The sequence below is a fragment of the Eptesicus fuscus genome, chromosome 24 (assembly GCF_027574615.1).
Source record: "Eptesicus fuscus isolate TK198812 chromosome 24, DD_ASM_mEF_20220401, whole genome shotgun sequence".
NCBI classification, from domain to species: Eukaryota; Metazoa; Chordata; class Mammalia; order Chiroptera; family Vespertilionidae; genus Eptesicus; species Eptesicus fuscus.
The window spans coordinates 6,510,829-6,533,607 of NC_072496.1; the positions used below are offsets into that span (position 1 = coordinate 6,510,829).

Genomic DNA, 22,779 nt, shown 5'->3' on the forward strand with positions numbered 1-22,779 from the left:
CCACGCCGGCCTCCCAGTCCGCCCACACTCACAATGTGGAGGCAGTGAGATGGCATTTTAGAGGAACGGGGGAAGGGGGTGGACAGGAGTGCGTTTGGGGCGAAAGAAAAGAGTTAGAAGCCGCTGCCGGTTACTCACGTGCCAGATGGCGAAGAAGATGAGCGCGGCGCACAGCACCAGGGAGAGCATGTAGCAGAAAGCGGCGAAAGTGAAGGCCATGGCCGGCGGCCGGACCGCCTGCACCCAATCCCGCCACACACAGCGATGCCCCTAGAAGGCCAAGGTCCCCCTCAAAGGCCGCGCTCCCTCCACGCCGGACCAGAAGGGAGCCACGCCGGCACCCTCCCCGGCAGGCCAGCGGCTGGGAGGCGGCGCGCCACGCGGAGACTCCAGGTCAGCGATTCCACAGGCGCCGGCGACCCGGGAGGCCAACCCGCCCGCACAGGCAGGGACAGGTGCCCCGAGCGTCGTTGGCGGGAACTGTCTCCCAATTTCAGACACCGGGTCCGTAGAGAACTCCTGCGGATTGCGGCCAACCAGCGACCCCTCCGGACAAGCGCGGCGCGGGGTGCGAGGGTGGAGCGGGCTCCCGACGCCGGGCAGAGTCCGGCGCTGTCCGCTCCGGAGCCGAGGCGGGGAGGCGAGCGCCGCTCAGGACCCTCCCGCGTCCAGGTGCGGGGGCGGGCGCGCTCCAGCTCCTCCCGAACCCCGGAGCCCGCACGGCTTTCCCGCAAGAGCAGCTCCTCGGGGCGCCGGAGAGCCAGGGCCCCTTGGACCTGAGCTCCGAACGCCGCTGCCAGGGCTGCTGTGCGCCCCCGGGACCCCGGCTGCGGCCCAGGCCCGCCGGCCTCGGTCACCCAAGTTCCCCGAAACTAGGGGCCGGACTGGGGAGGGCACGGGCTCCAGCCCCGCGGGCCTTCCCCGCCCGATGGCTGCAGGGCGGGATCTCAAGGACGAGAACTGCTCGCCGCGGAGCTCATTCCACCTGCTGCTGCCGCCGCCTCGGCCACTGCGAGCGCGGAAGCTGCTCGCCGGGGGTCCCCTCCCTCGCGGCGCCCCACCCTCGGCTCCAGCGCCGCGAGCACGCCCTCCCCGCGGGCGGAGACTGCGGCGCGGGGGCTGGGAAAGGTGGGCGGCGGCGGGCGCTCAGCGCTGGGTCCCCGTGGCCGCGGCTGCAGATGTGCGCGGAGGAAACTCGAGGCCAGCAGCGCCCGGAGACCGCGCGTCGACGAGGAGGGGAGGGGAGGGGAGGGCCGGGGACTTTTTAAACACGTGCGCTGGGAGGTGGGAGGCTGCGGAAGGGTCTGTGCACACCTCGCACCCAAAGGCGTCAGCCGCCCCTCCCAGTTCTCGCAGTCTCGCCCGAGTCGGAGATGTGCAGGCGGAGGGGGCTGGTCCTGTGTGGGTTGGGGATACAGGGCAAGCCCTTGGACCCCAGGATTGGCTCGGCTGGGTTCTCCCAAACGGTGATGCTCTTAGTGCTCAGCTCGGCTCCGGCCCCTGCAAATTCCTCCCTCGGCTCGTTCCCTCGCACCGTCCCCCTCCCCCCCCCCCGCCCCCCGCCTCTGACCTTGGGATGGGAAAGTGGGGTACCCGCACCATTCTGGGCTGAAGAGGCAGCAGCGACGGCCCCCGTGTTCCCGGTGTTGGGGGAGTCAGGCCCCTTGGTAGCTGCAAGCGTCTAAACCTCTCTAAGCCTCGGGCTCTTTATCTGAAAAGCCCGGATGAGAATCCTACCAACCCACGTTAAAGGCTTAAGTGAGAACACAAATAAAGAGCCGAGCACGGAGCCTGGCACTCGGTACACGTCCCATCAACGGGAGGCGTTCCTCTGCGCACACCTGGCCCCAGCGGCCCGCACCTTGGAAACGCACCCTGCCTCCCGGATAAGGGACTTCTTATAGGGCAGTGAACGGGGCCACGGTCATTCCAGACCCAACTCGGGTTTCGGATAAGTCTGGGCATCTGGAAAGCAAGGAGAAATATCCTGAGAAGTGATGGGCAGATCCGGGTGGAGGACACAACCACTTCCGGTTTGGCGTGACCCTCGGAGCCCCTTGTCCCTCGCACTGAACAGGCACTAAGTAAACAGCCGATTGGCGCTCCTCCCGGTGCGCTAGGTGCACGGTTCACGGATGGGGTTCCAGCGGCTGTAAGAGCGGGAAGGAAGGCATCACAGAGAGCTCCTAGCCCCCGCCTAGCGAATGACAGAATCAGGGTCAGGCCTGCAGACTCTGTCTACTGCGCCCCAACAGGCTTGCAACTGTTGGGCCTCCAGTTTGGAAGCTCGGGCCCTTTCCTAGGGAAGCGGAGAAACTAGAGCGAGTTCACTGGCTACTGACAAAGCGGCCAACAGGTTAGCATTCAATTGCCTCTGGGTCGAGATCGGCTGCATACTCAGCTGCACCAAGCGCAAAATGGAAACATAAGGCTGCCTTTTGTTGCAGAATTATTAAGAATTTCAAGATAGCAAAGAGCAGAGCATTAAGCGAAGTGTGAGGCCCTTCCGAGTATAGGAGCCTGGGCAACTGCAGAGGTTGCACACCTGTCACTCCAGCCCTTCTCTGGGTATCCTCCTTACCCCTTTCTCTTTTACTTAAATAGTCTGTCTTCTTACGGGAGGAAGGGATCCGATTACTTAGAGGGGAGCACAATTCTTAACCTACGCCATGCTTTAGTAGAGCGGTTCTTCCCCTGGTATGACAGGAAATCAGGACAATCCGTTCAGGGCTGGTATAGCAGCTCCATGGCACCGTCACTGTCCCCAACGCCTTTTACCTTCCTGGCTTGCTATCCTTAGTCTGTGGATTTGGTTCTCTTGGTCATAAGAAGGCTGCTGCACCTCCAGGCATCGTGTCCATGTGGCAAGCAGGAAGGAGGAAAGAAAAAAAAAAGAGCCCCAAGGTTTCAGCTCAGGAAGACATGCCTTTGGGGGAGAGTAAAGGGAGCCCTCTCCAGGGATCGCCTACATCTCATTGGCCGGAACTCTGGTACTTGGCCGCCTCTACCTAGTAGCAAGTTTTTTAAAAGGTGTAGAAAATAAGAGTACAGTGACCATTCACCTATGTATCACCCGGATTCAACAACGGTTAAAATGTTTTGGCCCAAGTACTTCCCGGGTTCCCAAAATTGCTTTTCACCACTGGTTTGTTCAAACCAGGATCTAAAGATTTTCCCTTCACCCCTCACCTCCCCCGCCCCCAGGACTCTTTCACCTTTTCCTTGCATATAAGTTACTGTATTTTCCGGCGTATAAGACGACTTTTTAACCCAGGGAAATCTTCTATACGCCCAGTCGTCTTATACGCCGGAAAATGCAGTACTCAACAATATATATTTTTAAGTTGGATGTCTGCCATTGACACGCTATACCGAGCTCGACAACTCTGTTCACTGGAGGCCCGTGTGGTGCTGTGCCTGCCCTCACACACCCAAGGTGGCATTGTCCAGGTTAGGGCTATTTTCTTTAAAATAACGAAGATCTACCAGTGCAGCCCCTTCCTGCTTGGGTGGCAGGGAATTCAGTATCAGCTTCATTGGCTCCGCACGAGGTCGGGCCCAGCTTCTGGGGCTTCGGCAGCACAGAGCACTGGGCAGTTCCTCCCCCTGCCTTGGTCATTGTCTACACTGGCTCCTGCTGAGACATCCCAGCTGGGCTGGTCCTGGCCCTTTCACCTCTGACCTCCTGCCCTCTCCTCGCCGGAAGGCGGGGAGCCCCACGCCAGGCTCCAGCCTCCCTGGGCACCACACAGCCATGTCTCTGCGGCCTTGCCTCCCCTAGAGTCACTGGCACAAAGCAGTGGATGGGTCGCCTCTCCCCAGAGCCCCGACCACAGCCTCTTTCCGGTCTGCAGGAAATCGCTTCCTGCTTTCCCCTTGCTGTTGGCAAAGCCACTCTCTCTCCTTCCAGAACCTCTCCAAAACCAGAAAGAACCTCTGACTTCAAAGATCTACTTTCCATCTCATAATTTATCCAGCCAATACTTATTAGTATAATAGCAGTGATTGTGGTAATATTGAAAGATTTCTGTTTTGATTGGCAAATAGTATAATAATTATGGTAGCCAATAGCAAAATGGATAATTGATTAAAATTCTAAATTCAGCCCATTCACTCAGGCTGTCATAGGCTGTCACAAGGACCATTGATAAGCAGGCCCCTCGTGTGCTCATTTACCACAAAGCACACCAGGCCGTTCACATCTGGTTTCTCACTCTACTGAAGTCATGTAGATGCCACTTATTCTACACAGTTGTTACTTTTATTGCATTTGTGCACTGTAATGCTTGTGTAAGTAGTAAGTGTAGTGTTTCAATATTCCTGAACTTAAGAATTTATAATTAAAATATTTAAAACAAACTGGCAGAAAAGACAACCAAGTTGTCTTATTAATGTTCCATTAAATATCAGTCCCTAATACACTTACTAATGTTCCATTTAAATATCAGTCCCCAATATTCTGAGTTTTCAGAGAATAAGTGATGATCTATATATATATAAAAAGCCTATGACCAGAACACCAGAACGACCGGTGGCTATGAGCCCACTGCAGCTGGCCAACCAGCTCAATCAGGGGTGGGGCCGGCAGTCCAACCTCCTGCGTCCCCTTCCCCCACTCCCCTCACTGGCTGACCCTGACTGGTCCTCATTGGGGCAGGCTGGCCAGATCCCACCTGTGCATGAATTCATGCACCAGGCCTCTAGAATTAATAATAAAAAGAAACCTAGAGTGCTTTCTGTTACTGTGCAAAGTCCAAATAGTCTGAACATCTTTTGCATTGTACAAGAATCATACAAAATCATACAATGCTTTTTATTTCTTCAATACAAAATAATTTTATTATTTTAACAAAAAATATGAGTGCCTCATTGGTGCTAGGAATGTAAATATGGTATGCAAATGGTGCTCAGAATTGATTGTTAGAAGACTTAGATATTCATCATAATAGCAATCATGTTCTGCCAAAAGTTCATGGTTCAATAAAAAAATTATAATTACCATTGAGAAAAACAACCCAAAGATCAGTTCCACACAATAATGCATTTGAAAGAACAAAACCTTTCAAATTTAGAAGTGTATACTTCAACATAACTCATAAAATAGGAGTAAATGTTTTGAAAATTGAAAAATTTAGAGAATTAGCCTTAATAAACAATATTCTAATAGTGATATCTAAACTTTTTGTGGCTCTACAAGAAATAAGTGTTTCTGTTAAATCAATTTAAGAATCAATAAAAGTAATTTAGCATATAAAGATAAGTAAAAGAAACTATATAGCAGCAAAGGAATATGATATGCCACTTGAAACAAAACAAATTATAAATCCTAAGCAAGCTATTACAGTGTCTAGTAAATTATGTAAAATGACTGATGGCAAATGTAAAAAAAGCATCATTAATTTTTAAGTGGTTTCTATTTATTAATTCCTGCAACTTTGCCAAATGATGTTTGCAAATCTCCATGGATTGAAGGTGATTAGAATTTAATAAAAATCAATCCGACTCATTAAGTATAATGTTCCACGAGGACAGGAGGCCCAGCCAGACCCAGCTCTCCCCATCATGCACCTGAGGCGCCATCATATGGGGGGACCATGTGACTCTTCCAGACCCAAACCCACAGGTCAGTGCAGCCAGTGCCACATGGAGCTGAGCCCAGCCCAGAGCCGAGCCATGAGCAAATAAAGGGTGGCTGTTGTATTAAGCAACCAAGCTTGGGGGCTCTTTTTTAGGCAGTGACAGGCAACAGCGAAAGCTCTTCATTCACCAAGGAACCTTTTTAGTTTGGCCCCCACTGTGGACAGAACACATGGCTTCTGGAAAGGGGATGTGCATAATGAAGCAAACTGTCCCAGAGCGTAGATAAAATGCCTCCAGATCCTGTACCTCCATTTGCTCTCATTCCTAAAGCCTCCCAACACCTCCTCCAGACAAGCAGGGACAGAAAGGTCTCGGGAATGAGGCAGGTGGCAGTGTCCAGCCATCCGGGCCAGGTTTGGGCTCCAGGGGTCACTAGTCCTTGGGTTGTACAGTATTTACTACCCTGCTTGTTTGGAGGTTTTCTATGGAAAAATATACATGACATAAAATTTACCACTTTAATCATTTTTAGGTGCACAGTTCAGTGGTATTAAGCATATTCACATTGTTGTGCAACCATCACCATCATCCATTTCCAGAAATTCAAACTCTATGCCTATTAAACAATAAATCCCCATTTCCCCTTCCTCAGCCCCTACACACCACTATTCTACTTTCTTTCTCTATGAATCTGACTACTGTAGGTACCTTACTTAAGTGGAATACCACCCTGTCTTATAACTCAACTCTTTGCGTGTCTATCTCCCTCTACAAACTGGGAAGGCCTTGACATTAGAGACTCTTATTTGTCTTTGAATCATAGTTATTCCTCACTGTGTCTGGCATATAATAGGTGCCCAATATGTGTTCGATGGATGAATGGATGCATGGATGGATTGATGAGTGGATTGATGAGTGGATGGATGGTGGATGGATGGATGGATGGATGGATATATGGACAGATGATGAGTGGATGGATGGATGGATGAGTGGGTGGGTGGATGGATGGATGGATGAGTGGATGGATGGATGGATGAATGGATGGATGGATGGATGGATGGATGGATGGATGGATGGGTAAATGGATGGATGGGTGGATGGGTGGATGAATGGATGGGTACATGGATGGATGGATGGATGGATGGATGGATGAGTGGATGGATGGTGGATGAATGGATGGGTACATGGATGGATGGATGGATGGATGGATGGATGGATGGATGGATGGATGGATGAGTGGATGGATGGATGGATGGATGGATGGATGGATGGATGGATATATGGACAGATGGATGAGTTGATGGATGGGTGCAGTTGTTGCACTCTAACTGGCACTGCAGTTGACTTAAACAAGTCTTCCCCACTAGATGATGAGAAAATGCAGACAAGGACCATGTCTACCTTTCACTTATTACTTCAAAGCACTTACTACTCTGTAGGCACATTAATAAGCAGGGCCGAGCCCAATCTGGAAGGCGCTCAGAATCTAACAGAGTTGCACGGAGCCAACTATGACTTTGATAAGAACAACAACAGAAGAGTCTAAATGTCATGGAGGCAGCTAGCACAAGGCTCCTGACATCATGTGTATTCAACAGACATATTTTTTTACTGAACTGAATCAGATGGCAAGCTGGTCGGGAGCTTGAGGCTTCAATTCCCACTTTCAAGCTGTGCTGGCTTTCCATAAGCAAGTTCACCTCGCCCGCTCCTGCAGATGTGCATCAGTGCTGACATGAAAGCCACGTACAAGCCAGCGTGACCTGTGCACGCAGGACACGGCAAAGGTGGAAGCCACGTTTTCATCAAAGAAGCGGGAGAGAGGCGCGGGGGGGGGGGGAGGGGGCGCGGACAGAGGAGGGTCTCTAACCACGGAAGTGCCGATCTCAGAGAGTCCTTGGGTGAGGGAGGCAGAGTGATGGGACGCAGCTTCCTGCTTGTGCTCCTAACTCGTCTTAATGTCATCTTCCCACGAGTGCTGCCTTCTGCGGAAATTAAGTGATTTTCCTATTATTAGCACCGTTAAGCAGGCACTGTCAACAGATCACAAACAATGAGCCTTTGTTAGAGACACCCCATTTCGTTCTGGGCCCTGGCTCCTTCCACAGCTGGAGGACTGGCATCTATTTTAACAGCACTGCTGAAGAGGCAGCTGTCCTGTCAGGGGAAATGGTCTTACTCAGAAGCTGCTGAGCTTTTGGGGGCAGCTCAGTGGTGTATGCCAGAAGTCTGAAATGCCCACCAGCCTCCCAAATGCCAGTCTACAACCCAGCTCCTCGATTGGGTCCTTTATCCTCCTAAAATACTGGCAGTGAAGGCCTCCGGAGACAGGACTGGCACTATAAAGAACATGATAACTCCGTGATGCCATTACATTTCTATGTTTCTATTTGCTAATTCAGAGAGCCTAAGCTTTTCCATCCGATGTGAAATATTTTCCCGGGCTTCCACGCGCGAGAGTGTGTGTGCCATTCTTAACAACAGTGCCAGGCGTCCTGGGGAAAATCTGAGGCTATTACGTTTGGCCCCACAGCTAATGAGTCTGTAACTCACAAGATTAATGTTGGATCTAATTTTATGGAGTCTGAACATTACTGCCGTGTTTCCTTTCCTCCCAGGTCCTGACTCCAGGACGCCCAGAGCGCTCCTCTGTGCTCATTCAGTTCTGCTGTCCTTATCTTCTACCCCTCTGTGCCCGACCACAATTCCGGTGTTTAAAGGCTCTGTCACTTAATCACTCCATTTCCTCAGTTCATTTAAAGAATGTCTGAGAGCATTATTAAGGTCAGAGTGTCTGTACACACATGCACAGAGTGTCTGTACACACATGCACATATACACTGAGTGTGTACACACACATGCACACATACACAGTGTCTGTACACATGTACACATGCACAGAGTGTCTGTACACACATTCACACATACACAGAGTCTCTGTACACATGTACATATGCACACACTGAATGAAAGAAGCTCTTTCACATTTGAACAAAAAGTTCTCGAAGCTTCATCTGCATGAGCACCAGATGTCACACGGTGAGCCCACCAGATAATGACAGCAAATGTCCATGTTTCTGGGAAGACAGTTTAGAAACAGTGTTTATGAATAACCAATGCTGACTGCTCACTGGGTGCCAGGTCCTTTAATGCTCACACCACAAGGTGGGTATTATCATCACCATCTTACCAATGAGAAGACACTCAGAGAGCTCAGGCACGTACCTGAGGTCACACAGTGAATGACAGGATTCGGGGCCAGATCTATCTGACTCTACAGCCTGAGCTCTAACCCCCAGGGGTGGAGGCCGGGGGTGCTGGCTTCCCGGACAGACGGAAGAAACCTGGCAGCTAGGCCTCTGCGAGGAAAGGTGGTTGCTTTACAGTTCAGTGCCTGGGAGCTATAAAACATAAGCTTGCCAACGGGGACCACGCCAACCTTTATGTCCTGGCGTGCAGGGCAAGGAGTGGATGCCAACACAGTTGGGCCTGATTAGCCTATGGTCTCTCTGGAGCCTTTGAAACAACATTCCAAGAAACCCATCTCCCCAGTGAGTCCAAGCTCCTCGCGTGGACCATTGGTAAGGCCCAGAGGTACAGAGATGTTGGGCAGCTTTGCCAAGGACGCACAACGAGTACATGGAAGGGTCAGGATTCACACCCAGGCAATGTGACCACAGAGCTGGCTCCCAAAGCCCACACTTCACAAGGGGCCCGGACTCATGGCCCAGAGTCGTGCCCATCATAAATGACTCCACGGTTCAGCGAGATCAGTGGCTGGGACGGAGGGGAAGGCTGACAGAAACCACACCTGGAAGAGCAGGTAGGATTTAGGGAAGCGAAGGGGGCCAGGGGGCCAATGCGCATGCTACTTCACTGATCACTGAACAGGTCTGTTGGGCTCTGAGTTAACACAGGAATGAGATGAGAGTGAAAGATAGGTTTGGGGGCCTTGAGTGCCAACCTGGACTAAGTTCAAGAGATTTCAAGGAGTTGAAATCAGGTCTACCTTTTCCATTTGCCTCCCACGTCATGATTCCTTGCAGGCAACTTTAGGGAAGGGGGTGTCTCTGCGGCGAGACCCATAAATCTGACAGGAACATGCAACACATGAAGCCCCGGCAGTGCCGCCAGGCTCCCGACCGGCTGTGACAAACTCAGCCAGGGCCGGTCCCCTGGGAGGGGCAGAGGGGGAGGGGCAACGGCATGGGAAGGGAGCCTCTGGGGCACGTGTACACCCCATGCTCATGCGTGAATGAGAGCAGTGGCAGCAAGAGGGTAGGACGTTATAGGGGAAAACAACCCACGAGAACCAATAATCCAAAAATCTATAATAATAAAATGTAATATGCTAATTAGGTCGGACATCCTTCTGGACGAAGCCGGGGCTGCGAGGGAAGCCCGGGTCCCGGGTGCCTGCTGGTGGCCGGAGGGAGGCCCAGGTCCCGGGTGCCAGAGCAAAGCCGGTGCCAGCAGCTGGGAGAAGGAAGGCCTATTCTTGCATGAATTTCGTGCATTGGGCCTCTAGTCTTTTATAAGGTCAGATGGTGGAATTTGGGCTTCAATTATTTATCCATTTATTCGGCAAACATTTATCCATGATGTACCATATACCAAGTATTGTGTTAAGGTTTAAAAGCAAATACTCTGAGCCTGGCTGGCGTGGCTCAGTGGTTGAACATTGACCTATGAACCAGAAGGTCACAGTTCAATTCCTGGTCAGGGCACATGCCCATGTTGCAGGCTTGATCCCCAGTGTGGGGCATGCAGGAGGCAGCCGATCAATAATTCTCTCTCATCATTAATGTTTCTCTCTCTCTCTCTCCCTTCCTCTCTGAAATCAATAGAAACATGTTTTATTTTTTTAAATAAAAAATAAAAGTGAATATTTTTATATACTGGTCATACTCAGACCTCCCAGCCCAACAGTTAGGTCCCACTGGCAAGCCCCGACGTGGGAGCGGCTGGAGAGCCCTCCCACCCCCACCCCCAAGGGAGTCCCTTCTTGGGGTCTGGGCAGCTGTGTATGTGCATGTTGTGGATTTTAAATCATTTCTCCTCCCCGAAACTTGAGTTTGGGGAAGAGATATCACTTTAACCTGCAGATTAGCCATCAGAGAGAAAAGCGTCCAAGTGTCGCCAAGCCATCAGGCGAGCAGTCCAGCCCAAACCCTCCGAGAGTCAGCTTTGAAAGAGGCTGCAGCTCGCCCAGGACAAACTCACTCTTGCCCGCACACAGAAACGCAGGTGACGCCTATTTCATGGAATCCTGTATATTCCCTCTCGTCTGAGGAGACGAAGCCATTATTTCTATTCAGAGTGTGGAAGTCTAATAATGCTGATGAGTTATACCTTCGAGTGCCCTTGAGCATGCTGGGAATTCAGTGACCTGCCACAGAGCCTGTGGACAGCCAAGTCCTGAGCTTCTGCCCCGCAGAACTATTCAGCTGCCCTAACGTCCAGGCCAAGGTGAGGCGACAGCAGATCCAAACTGGGAAAAGGAGGTTTCGACGGGTGCATTGTGGGGTTTTCTGAGCAGCAATGATTGTGCTCACTCAGCCACTTTCATCCCCGGCGCTCAGGCCTTTAATCAATTCTCACGGAGATCTGGAAAGTTGATCCCCTGGAAAATGGCTCCCATAAAAAGTGGGTCAGGGAGAAGCTGGCGGCTTGGCCCAAGGCTTACCGCGAAATGCACCTGAGAGTTGAGAGCAGGGGTTTCCAGGGCCAGCCTGTACTCTCCCCGCAGGTTCCAAAGCCCGAGAAGCCTGCCCATCCCTAAGTTAGCTAGGGGCTTTCCAGTCCCCTCACCAACATAAACGCAAGTGTGGCTGCAAAGGGCTTGTCATGAACAACAAGACCTCCATTTCACCTTCTGGCTTATAAGCTATTTCAGGAACTAAGGAAAAGAAACAAACATTATAACAAAAAATGCTCCCATTGATCTCTCATCACTCAGGAAATGCCAAGGGTTTGGGGCCCGTGAGCCAGAAATGGTGGCTGAACACCAAATGTGTATTTCTCATAATAAATCCCAATATCACTCCACCCGTTCTCCGCCTTCCCTTGAGTCACGGATTCAGTGTGTGACAACTGAAAAAGGGGGAATTTTAGGGATGAAAGAGCTGCACTTTGGTTTGATTTTGCCAGAACACTACCTGGCACACGACTGCGTGGGCTGCGGAAGCACAGATGTGGTCCCCTGAAGGGACTGTCGTGTGCGTCTTTATTTACAGCGTCAGCATCGTGCCTGGCATATGGTGGGCGCTCGTTATATGTGTGTTGCATGACTGTGGGGGTCTGGAAGGCTTCATGATAGAGGTGACATTGAGTCAGGCCCTGAAAAATCAATGAGGAGGATTTAGACCAGGGGTCCTCAAACTTTTTAAACAGGGGGCCAGTTCACTGTCCCTCAGACCGTTGGAGGGCTGGACTATAGTTTTAAAAAAACAAAACTATGAACAAATTCCTATGCACACTGCTAAGTCAGCTGCTAAGCAGGACAGGCAGCGGCGGCAAAAACACCCTGCGGGCCGGATAAATGTCCTCGGCGGGCCGCATGTGGCCCGCGGGCCGTAGTTTGAGGACCCCTGATTTAGACTGAGGGGAAATGGGCAAGAAAGGCATGATGAGCAAAGGGCAAAAGAACAAAGGCATGGAGGTATGGAAGAGAGCAGCGTCTTCAGGAGTGGGGGGAAGGCCGGCAAGGTAAGCTGCGGCAAACCCTGAAGGGCTTGATCGATATACGGGAGAGTTGGGACTTTAACAGGAAGGAAGTAGACAGGGGTGATTCAGGTTGAAAACAGCGTGCTTCCGGTGTTGTTCAGACAGATTAGCACTTGATTGGTCTGTACCAGATCCGGGGCGGGGGGAAACCAGCATGGCTGGGCTCTTCCCTGACCTCTCGAGACTGATGTCAGCAGGTGTAGCTGTGTCCTTCCCCTTCCTAGACATGGCCCTGGGTCCTATCCTCATAGACTTCATGCCAGGCCAACCCCCAGGGACGTCTCTGAGACCCCCGTGTCCTTAACTTCCACTGAGGCTGAGGAAAACAACACATAGTCAGTCAAGGAGGCCACAAACTAAGAAACAGTCCAAAGAAACACGTCACTACTGAGAAATGCTTCATTTTTTCCAAAATGGTCGCGGCAAATCGAAATGCTGAATCATGTAGCCAAAAATAACAATAAAATAAAATAATAATCACATGATCAGGACGTCTGTTTATCAGATTTGAGTTCTGCGATCCTGATGACTACAATGTGAGTATTTTCCCCCCGTCTTTGTTCCATGGCAAAAAGGATCAGCTTCCCGAACAGGAAGGGCCTACATCAGCACTTTTTCTCTTCCTTTTAATGAAACATTGTCTTGTTCTGGCATACAGGGCTTGTGATAGACCCAGTTATTTTTTTTCCCGGTCCCCAAAGAAGACTTAGATCCGGTTTGTTGAAGATCAGGAAGTACCTTGCTAACGTCAATATCACCAGGCATAGCATTGTCTCCGAGTGTCCCATTATTCTAAGGATGTTCAAGGACAAATTAGACGGGCAGTGCTCATGGAGGTCATGTGCCTCTATGCAAGAGAAACTGGAGGATTTTTTTTTTTTCCTAATTCCATTTCCCTGTTTATTATGCCTCTCTTTTAAATGAGAAAATTGGAAATTCATGCATTGTGGCGGAGAGCGGGGGGGGGGGGGAGGGGGGAGTGTCCCTCAGCCCAGCCTGCACCCTCTCCAATCTTGAACCCCTCAGGGGATGTCCGACCAGCAGTTGGACATCCCTCTCACAATCCGGGACTGCTGGCTCCCAACTGCTTGCCTGCCTGCCAGCCTGATCACCCCCTAACCACTCCCCTGCCAGCCTGATCGATGCCTAACTGCTCCCCTGCTGGCCCGATTGCCCCCAACTTCCCTCCCCTGCTGGCCCAGAAGATGCATAGACTGCAGGATGCGGTCCGGAGCATCACGGGTATGGGAGCAGGGAGTGCGCTAATACAAGTCACGTCCTCATTCTCCTTTCACAAAGTCTTTTCAAATTGAGCCCTTCCTTCCCATTTCCATCGCCACTGCCCTGAGCCCAGGCTCCACTACACTGAAAGTAGGCTACTGCAATCACCTCCCGTTTCCGGGTGTGTTTTAACCAGGGAATGAAACAAGATGGTTGAAGAGCTTTTTCCGAACATGGATCTCCTGGGCTCCACACCAGACCTCCTGAAATGGAATTCAGTCTCCCTGGTGGGGGTCCCAGCCCGGGCAATTTAAAATGCTCCACAGGGGATTCTGAAGTGCATCTCTGAGTAGGAATCACTAAACCAAACCATCTGGTCCCTAAACCCACCTCCACAGTGCCCAGCCTCCCCAGTTAACCTCTTCGATGATGCCCACAACCATCAGAAGCTCCCGGTAATGAACAAGAGAGTTGACAGTTGGTTCTCACCCACTGCTCCCAGGCAATTCAGACCTGCTCCCTCCCTCTTCCGTGGCTCGGCCATATGGACCCACTGGCTGGCTGGCTTCCCACCCTTGGGCTGGGACTCACGCCATCCCCTCCCCTGGCATGGCCCCACTCACCCCAACACCCATCATCAATCACTCCCTCCCAGATCCTCCCAGTCCCCCCAGACTCACCTCAAGGCCTGCCTCCAGAAAGCCTCCTCCGGTCGCTCCGGACCCTGTCCACGCCCGAAAGCTTCGCTCTGTCCTCGGAGTTCTCACGGCGCACTGTGTGTGCCTGGCAAGGGAAGTACATAACCTAATGGAAGGGGGGATGTCACAGCATAGACTCGAGTGACCCAGAGCAGTTTCTTTAAAGTTTCATGTTTTTAAAAACGTCTGTGTGTGAGTTTTGAATTCTTCACAATCTATTTATGGAGGCCACCGACCCCACCGAGGAGACGTGCCGTGTTTACTGTTACCCCCGCACATCCTGCCTACCCCAGTGATGCAGCAGCAACACAGAGAGAAGGGACTCAACAAAGATGTCTGAAATAATGTTTCGTGCACCCCTCCCCTCCATCTGCGCGGGTAAGGGTTGACTGTTGCTGCTGGCCTGTGCGCCTCATTCCGGAGATGTCAGAGGGCACCCGGACAGGCAGCTCCAGCGCCCCCCTCTGCAGGCCCCGGAGTCCTGATCCCATTGTAATTTGGTTCCGAACCGTCTGTCTCTCAAATTCTAGGTTTCTGAGTGACTCAAATGTTATCCCTAAAGATCCTCCGCAAAGCACAAGAGCTGAATATGACCTGAACAAATCCTCTTCCAAGAAGAAAAAAATGATGCCTGTCACCTTTAAAAAGCCAACCAGTCAATAATAGAATCAAGGAAGACAATTATTTTTCCCCCGTGATGCAAGCCAGAGCACTGTTTTCGAAAGAGTAGTACAATTTACTTCTCTTACATCTTCACATTAGATGCTGTGGGCTTAGCAGAGTCTCAAGAGCAATGAGTATTTTGTTATGTGTCCCGTTATTATTTGTACCAGCGAACACTCAGATTAACTAGCAGATAGTAGAGACCTGTAAATTCAGACACGGAAGTTCAAGGTTTTTACCGGAGGGGAAGCAGGGAGTAAGAACACGGGAGCCATGATTGCCAATATTTTCTCTCTCACATTGATATTTCTCTCTGTCTTTCCCTCTCTCTTCCACATTCCCTAAAAATCAATGGAAAAATATCCTTGGGTGAGGATTAAACACACACACACACACACACACACACTGAAATAGTATTTGATGCCTACCAGATTGTCAAAAGTTAGAAGCCTGACAAAATCAAGTACTGGTTATGATTTAGAAAAACTAGAGCCTTGCACACTGCTGGGGGGGGGGGGGGGGGACATTGGTACAAGCCCTTGGAAAACCACTTGGAATGACCTAGTAAGAGTGGAGGTGCACACGCCCTTTGACCCAGCCGTTCCACAGCTAGGATACTACCCTGGAACTCCTGGGCATGTGCACAAGGGACACATACAAGAATCATTCCAGAAATGGAAGCAACCCAGGTCTCCATCCCTATCAACACACGTAGGCACGCTGTGGTGTAGTCCTGCGAGCTGACACAGTAAGATAGAGGAAAAGAATCAATTACAGTGACACACAGCATGGACAAATGTCACCAGCCAACATCTGAGTGAAAAATGCTAGTTGCAGAGAATGCATACAGTATGATTCCATTCCTATCAAGTGCAAAAATATGCAAAACTACCCAATACACTGTTTGGGGATATCATGAAAAGCAACAAAAGGTATTTTTTTAAGCAAATAAAAAAATAAAGCAAATGACAGGCACAAAATGTAGGAGAACGGCTGCACCTGAGGAAGGAGGAGGATGGACTTGCAAAGGTAAAGCTGAACACGGTGTGGGCTCCATCACAATTCTGCACGTGTCACATATAGTCTATGAATATCCCTTTGAAGCTATTTAATATCTGATCAAGACAATTAAAGAGATGATGACTAAGGGAAATACACAGCGGATGGCATATGCTAGGTGCCCATTCTCCTCCTTCTTGTTTCACTGTAAATATTTTAGAACAAATTATTTAGGAGAAGAACTAAACAGTGGCTTTCTCGCAAGTTCGATACTTGCTGGTAGACTGAAGAATGCCACAGGATCACATGCCGGTCTGTTCCAAGTCAAGGACTAACACGTCTCCCCCACTCCTGATTCCCAATCTTCCAACAACACCCCACCCCTGTCATTTTTGCCAACTTTATTAAAAATAAACATCTGCCCTAGCTGGTTTGGCTCAGTGGACAGAGCATCGGCCTGCAGATTGAAGGGTCCCAGGTTCCATTCCAGTCAAGGGCACATGCCTGGGTTGCAGGATCCACAGTAGGGGACGTGCAGGAAGCAGCTGATTAATGATTCTCTCTCATCATTGATGTTTCTCTCTCTCTCCCTCTCTCTCTCTCTCTCTCTCACTCTCTCTCTCTCTTTCACTTCCTCTCTGAAATCAATAAAAATATTTTTTAAAAATAAAATAAAAAATAAACAAACATCTAACGGGTTTCACTCTTTCCCCCACATTGATTTCCTTTTTTTAACTAGAAATGCCTTTTGTGAAACAATTATGAGAGAAGCCACAGCCCCGATGGTGGAAGAAATAAAAGTCGAGGCACGGTGGACGCCTGCGAGCCAGCCACGTGGCCCCCCTTGGTGCTCCCATCATTCCTTGGTCTGTAACAGACAGAAAAGGAGGTAAGACCATGGCTTGCTGGGTGCCTGCCTCGGATTATCTCCTGGCCCAGATGTTATCAACCCCTAAATCAACCTGAAAACAGCTGGCACCCAAAAGGGCCCCAAACCAAAGAGCTGCCGGCAATGCTGACATTTCGGCAATAAAGGCTCTGATGTAGGTCTTCTCCCTGCAGCTCTGCTTTTCTCTTTCCATAACCATAATGAGTTGGGGGGGGGGGAGGGGACAAACACACATACAAGCTTTTATTATTTCATCCAAACACCCTTCAGAGAAGTGGCAACCAGGTATGAGATAGAGACGAACAACAGAAATTTCTGAGTTAATGAAAACCAAGAGGAGAAAAAACCAGGCCAGGCAAGGGGTGTGCTTTCACTGTGGTTTTAAGAGGGAGGGAGGGAAGGAGGGAGGGAGGGAATGAGCAAAAGAAGGTGAGCTGGCCAGACCTCAGCAGTGCCAGGGAAGCAAATGACAACCGAAAGGGTTCATTCATTCACTCAAGGATTGAGCGCCTACTGTATGCCAGGCTCTGTGCTGGGGAAAGGAAACGCAGTCCCTGCCTCGCGGAGAATACAGCTCCGTGAGGGAAAGAAGGAAGCAAACAGGTGATAAATGATGCTCAGAATCAGCGGGGCTGCCACGGGAACACACAGCGCCAGGCCTGGGGGTCAGGTGAGCCTTCCCAAGAGGAGGTGGAGTTAGCCTGACATCATGGGGTGGGGGGAGCAAGGGCAGAAAGCCCCCGGCTGGGGAACAGCAGGTGGAGGCTCACGGGGGGCACGCACAGGAGCAGGACACGAGAGCGAGCAAAGAAGGCAGGAGCCAGTGCTGGGGTCGCGCTCTCCACGGCTCTGGCCCCCTGGACGAGCCCGGGAAACGCTCACAGCCTCAGCCGGAAGAGCGGAGCCTCCGGGACTCAGACACTGGGCCTCCATCTCCCGCGCTGGCTGCAGGCTGAGAGGTATGGCTGTGACATGACACTGACTCAGGAATGCAGTTGGACAAGAAAAACTGAAGTTACAATGATGAGATTTGTTTAAAATTTCTGCAAGAAAAAAACCGCTTGCACCGAGTTCCCCCTGCATGCCCACACATACACTCAGGTCTGCTGTCCCTAAACACCCCCTCCCCACCCCTGTTGTTTATAACAGGAGCCTCCAAGCATCGCATTTTGGGGGTAACGGTTCCCAGTTTCATAGCCTGCCTGCTGTTCCTGAGAAAACCTCTGACAAATTAGATCAACTGGACTTTTCAGCTCCAAATCTGCTCGCACGCAGCCTCAGGGGCATTTGTAAGATGTGACTCAAGAAGACCCTGATGCAGTGGGCGATGTGTCCACCACTTGTTTAGTCCACCATCCACCCTCCCCGTCCAGCACCTCGGCTGCTGCGGGCTGTCCTAACCAGAGACCCGTCAGGAACCCCCGAGCCACAGCCACCCAGACAGTGTCTTATGTGGGTGTTTTTTTTTCAACTATAAGTTTTCCTCCTGGGGTCAGAGGCATCCTGGAGTAGGTCCCACCCAGGCGCACGGGCCAGGCAGCAGGTGCAGTGCAGTGAGGTGTGCGGTGAGGTGGCTCTACATCTGTGCTTAGAAGGTAGGGCCTTATGCTCACACATCCACCCCCTCCTCCTGCTCCAATTAACTCTAGACCTCCCAGAGCGATCCAAGTGGTAACCTCTCCTCTCAATTCTATTCGGCCCTCTGGTCACACGGGTCCATTTGGTGACTTCCTACCTTCATCCAATGAGCCCTTGACATTCACTTTGGCCTGATCTCACAAGGATAAAAATGCTGGTTTGTCAGGGGCAGGAGTTGAGAACGGGAAGCGGAGAAAGTTTATGCTGGGATTTGTCTTGAAGTCTCTCCAAGTCCTGTTTACAGCCTTCTGTCCTGACAGAAATAATAATGGATTCTTTTCCTAAAAGTAATTAATGTCATGGTTCAAGCTAAATCATTCTTCGCTGTCGCCTTAGAAAACCAAAGGTATATTCCAAACTGGTGGTGGCCGTTTCTCCTGCCACTTTGTGCCACCAGAGCCTTGCACACAGCAGGCACGTATGAACATTTACTGATGCTAGGTTATGGACAATCAGTGCCAGAGTCTGCGTGTAGAGAAGAGAAAGTTTCAAGAAAGCAAAGATCTAGAAGCACCAGCATGGACTACCCCATATACGGCACACCTCCCCATGTGATCTCTCAAGGGAGCCCACCCAATGAAATCAAACATAAATATGACTCACATCCCCTGGACCCTTTCAATGTGGGACCCTCTTCCTCTCTAGGATCCCACGTGGGGATCCCTGTTGGGAAAACAGACACTCGCCCTGTAGACTTTCTCTGAGATCCCATCCTTTCTGGAGGAAGACGTCATTCAGCAGCAGACACTGGGGGGGACCAGATGGCTGGTAAGCAAGAGGCTATTCTCAATCCAGGGCCAAACAGGAGAGCTGGCAGCCAGAGCCTAAATTTAGTTTGCAACCTGGTGCCCAACAGCATAAAGTTAGAAACTCCCTTGAACCATCTGGCTCTTTAAAATCAATACCTATCTGTCCAATCCTAGAATGGAAAGAAACCTCAAAGTCTAGCTCCCTTTCCAGACACCACATCTGCCATCCATGGTGCCTGGATGATGCAGCCACAGGAGATGCTTAACATGGACCAGTGGACTGAGCCTGGATTAATGGCTGCCAATCCTAAGGCTCTTAAAGGTCTTTGGACTTTTTCTGATTCCACACCTCTTTCGCTCTCCTTTTCCCCCCACCGATTTCTTTTTCCATTACCCTACCCGTGGCTAGAATGAACACAGACACACACACACACACACACACACACACACACACACACACACACACCAGGTATCCCTATCTAAAATGTCTCAATATATCATTGTCCTTTTGCCAACCCACTCATGATGGTCTTCCCTTCTCATTGACATATACCTCTTCACTTTTTGTCATCTCTTTCTCCTTTAACAGTGATACAATTTATCTGTAACCCCTAAAAACCAACATCCCACCCCCTCTGCGAAGTCACCATCCCCAAGGATTAAGAAATATGCTGTCACCCAGACCAATCAATGCTATCTCCCCATTTCCAATCACAAATAAGCTAATTTCATAGCATAAGGAGGCATTTGTACCTCTCTTTTAAAAAGACAAAAGAAGTGGAAAACAGGAGGTATTAGTAATAAAAACAGCCTTTGCAGCACACCTGTTTGCTAACACCCCAACTGCACAGAATCAAGCTGCCGCTGCCTCTGCTCCTGCCAGGTAAGGGCTCCCTTCTCCTCACCTGGCTGGCAGTTGGAATGGCAAGCAAAGATGGCATCGTGACTCATACTGGCTAGAGACGAAGGATGGTTCATTTTACCAAGGTTCTTCCGGTGCCACCTTGCAAAGAGTGCTTTCAGTACTCTGATAATTAATGGGGAAGCTGGCAGGCGCTTTTTCATTCAAAGACACTTATTTCTTAAATAAAGCGACATGCAAATGTTAACATCTATTAATTATTTGACTAGCTCACAGCAGGATAACTAACTGACTTCAAAAGCTGAAGATGAGACTGCCATCTTTCAGAAGCTGCAGCATTGGGACCAAATGAAAGTGTGAAGCAGGAAAAGTTGTCCCTTCAAAGCATCCTTTCACGGTATCCTCCCCGCACCTCACCCCGTGGCTGCTTACCGAGTGGGCTGTACTCAGTCTTCCCGGACCCTTCCACCCCAGAGGCTCACGAAGGGGGCGGAGTGGTGGGAGTAGCTTGCTGGGGGGAGGGAGAGCATTTTACCGCATGTTTAGAATTGCCAGCACACGGTGATGATCAAAAGCAGACCAACTTTTAGTTAGCTATTGTCTTTCAGTTCTCTACAAAGACACACCCTCTCACTGCCGGCTAGCACTGAAGTGACCAATGAAAGAGGCTGGCTGATATCAAGTGGCCAAGTCATTCCGCCTAATTGGTCGCCTCTTCTGTAATTGATGCTGTGAGCCAGACCTGGGCCAGGCCTGCATTTCTCACCTGGCTTCCATTTGCTCCCCCGGTCTTACAGAGAGCCCTGGTAACACTTTGGGTCCCAAAGAATCAATTTCAACTCCGACCGTGTACTGGGCTTTCACTGAAATGTTAGAACACGTCCTTTCCCCCAGTGACCAGTTAGGGACTCAAGTAAATGGCAACAGGTCGCTCTGGGGAAGGAGAGGGGAGGACCCGCGGTGCTGCAGGGTCCTTCGATGGCAGAGACCACGGGAACCTGGCCTCTTCCATCAGTTTTGGGTGTGAACACTGGCTCCTCTCTGGGAAACAGGCAAAAGATTCTGACTTTTTAAACTGTGGCCGTGGGCCCCTGCCTCCTGGTCACCCATCCTTGTTTGCTTTGATTGTGTATCTTGAGCAACATCTGTGGCACCCATCTGTCTTGCCCCTCGGGATCTTGCCCCAGGTTCTGTAACCCATCTGAAGGGTCTGGTCCCCGTGGCTATCACTCTAACCTTGCCTCTCATGACAACAATAATCAGGCTCCGTCTTGCTTTGACAAATGAGTGCTGCCTCCTGGCCTCTGTTATTTTGGGAGTCTACCACCTCCGTTTCTATAAAGAGAACTCCGTTCCGTAGTAGCAGCCTCTCCTAACATCAGCTCTGGCCTATGGAGGAGTCACCGCTGAGCGTCTCAGCGATGCTGGTGCGCCTCTCTTCCCACCTTAGTGCTCTGGTAAGCAGTGTTCTCAGATCTGCCCACCGAATGCGGCCCTTGGTGAGTTTCCGGCTTTAGACGGTATTTCCACTCTCGCGTGCCCACTTCCCTGAGCCTCTTGGTCCCTTCTTTCACTGTCTGCCACAGCATTTCTGACATTTCTACTTCAGTTAACATGCCCCATCGCTTTTTCCAAGCTTCCAAGAACCATCCTAGCAGCATATCCGCACCGTCTCCCAGGGTCTTTGCCAAAATATTAAATCCTGTATCATGAGAGCGTAGCCCCACACCGATAAACTTCCATCGCTCTTGATCTAGATCCCTCAGAATCCTGTCCCATATGTAGTCTCCCAGCTCCTGCTAAGAAGTACTCATGGGGCTCCTTCAGGGAACAGACTCTCCTCCCTCAGCAGCCCAATACTTCCCCAGCCAGGCTATGTTAGGACCCAAACCTGTTGATTGGCCTGCTGGCATCATCTACACGTGGTCGGCAAACTGCGGCTCACGAGTCACATGTGGCTCTTTGGCCCCTTGAGTGTGGCTCTTCCACAAAATACCACATGCGGGCGCGCACGTATAGTGCAATTGAAACTTCGTGGCCCATGCGCATAAGTCGGTTTTCGGCTCTCAAAAGAAATTTCAATCGTTGTACTGCTGATATTTGGTTCTGTTGACTAATGAGTTTGCTGACCACTGATCTGAGTTTGCCGACCACTGATCTACACTAATAAAAGAGAAAGATGCAAATTGACCATACCTCCACGATGCCCACCAGCCAATCAGGAGTGAGTATGCAAATTAACCCAACAAATATGGTGAGTTAATTTGCATACGCAGGCATGGAGCGAAGACTGGAAGGCTCCGCCCAGCGAACACTGAAGATTGAAGACTGAAGACTGAAGACTGAAGGCTCCACTGCAGCCAGAGCCAAGCCTGAAGGCTGAAGGCTTGGCTCTGCTGCGGCCCGGGTCCCAGGTGCCGGAGGAAAACCGGTGCCAGCAGCCAGGGGAAGGAAGGCCTATTGCACGAATCTTTGTGCACCGGGCCTCTAGTCTTGAATAAAAGGGAGTGCTGGCCTTTCACAGAGAGGGATGGGTTACTTCTGTGGGCCCAGAGGGTCAAAGGGATCTAGAGATTCAATATTTTATCCACCCAGATGTCCCCATTGCATATCTCAGGATGTCACTCTGCCCCACTCAAGGCCCTGACCTTGGAGTAGCAGACTTGACAAAATTGAGAATTCGACCTCCGCAGGGACACTGCTACTCTTACCATTCAGATCTGGGCCTGATCCCCAGCTTTATTCTGCCATCTG

General features: G+C 50.6%; 1 protein-coding gene and 1 non-coding gene across 3 annotated transcripts in view; both read right to left on the reverse strand.

The window, feature by feature from the left end:
• The window catches only part of CNIH3 (cornichon family AMPA receptor auxiliary protein 3), a 125,735-nt gene that overhangs the window by 42,970 nt on the left and 59,986 nt on the right, over nucleotides 1–22,779 (reverse strand). The window lies entirely within an intron of this gene.
• Nucleotides 8,461–8,536, reverse strand: MIR9264 (microRNA mir-9264). The gene is given in 1 exon segment (NR_130570.2): nucleotides 8,461–8,536. It is a non-coding gene; the product is annotated as a microRNA mir-9264 (primary transcript).